Genomic DNA, 1,068 nt, shown 5'->3' with positions numbered 1-1,068 from the left:
AGGCAGCTGCCATTTTCTGCTGCTAAGTGGCAAGGAAGCGGCTCCATGCTGGCCAGCTGGGCTTGCCGCTGCTGGAGCTGCTGCTGGCGCTCCTGCCGCTGCTGCGCCGCCCGGCCCGGCAGAGAGGCCAAGAAGGCATCCACGTCCGCTCCGAGCCGAGCCTCCCAGTGATCACGTTTGCGTCCTTGCCGGTCGCCCCAGCCTAAGAAGCCGCTGGGTGCTCGCTCATCCTCGTTGTCATCCCTCTCACCCCGCCGCCTGGCCTGCCCTGGCACATTGAAGGGAGCTTGTTGTCCTGGTCTACTTGCACGGGATCTTTTTGGCTGTGGCCCGTCTAGAGGCCTGGGGGCCGTGGTCTTGCTAACCACCTTCACCCTAAAGTGGTGGCTCATGTCCTAGAAAGCATATTACGGTTGCTGGGATGCCAACAGAACAAACGGGAGGGAGAATGATGCATGATTGAGGATGATGTCCCCAATGACCCTCCAGGTGGGGGGCCATCATGCCCATCATGGGGCACATCCTTACCGGGAGGCCTACCTGGCAACGCAGCCAAGCGGCGCTGTCTGCAGCCGATTCCCCGAGCATACTAATGCCAGCGCTGCTGATTGCGATGCGCATGCATCCAAACGGGTTCATTCATTCATTCAGCACACAGACCGGCCGCCTCTTGCTCGAGGGCGGCCCACTTTGGCCTGGGCAGCCCGGGCCGCCCTCCCCCCCGGGCGCATGTTCGGTGTTGGAGGGGTGCGCCCAGCGATAGGGGGCCCCTGAAGGCATGCGCCGAGGCCGGGAAGCGTGGTTCGGCGCTGCTGCACGCTTGGCGACTTGAACAGAACCGCGTGCCGCCGAGCTACGGCCGCAGTTTCCGGCCCACAGTCTACGGCCGCAGCCACGGGACTCGGCGGCACGGCGTTTGGGCCCAAGCTTGCTGCCGCCGCCGCCGTGCCCGGGGGGCAGCGCGGCGGCGGCGGCGGCACGCTGCGACGCCCCCGAGCCACCGAGCTGCGGCCGTAGCTTCCTGCCAGAAGCCCACGGCCACAGCCACGGGACTCGGCGGCACGGCGT

Source organism: Chlorella variabilis (genome assembly GCF_000147415.1).
Source record: "Chlorella variabilis unplaced genomic scaffold CHLNCscaffold_34, whole genome shotgun sequence".
Classification (NCBI taxonomy): Eukaryota; Viridiplantae; Chlorophyta; class Trebouxiophyceae; order Chlorellales; family Chlorellaceae; genus Chlorella; species Chlorella variabilis.
The sequence above is the reverse complement of the archived record's forward strand: the minus strand, read 5'-3'. Positions refer to the sequence as shown.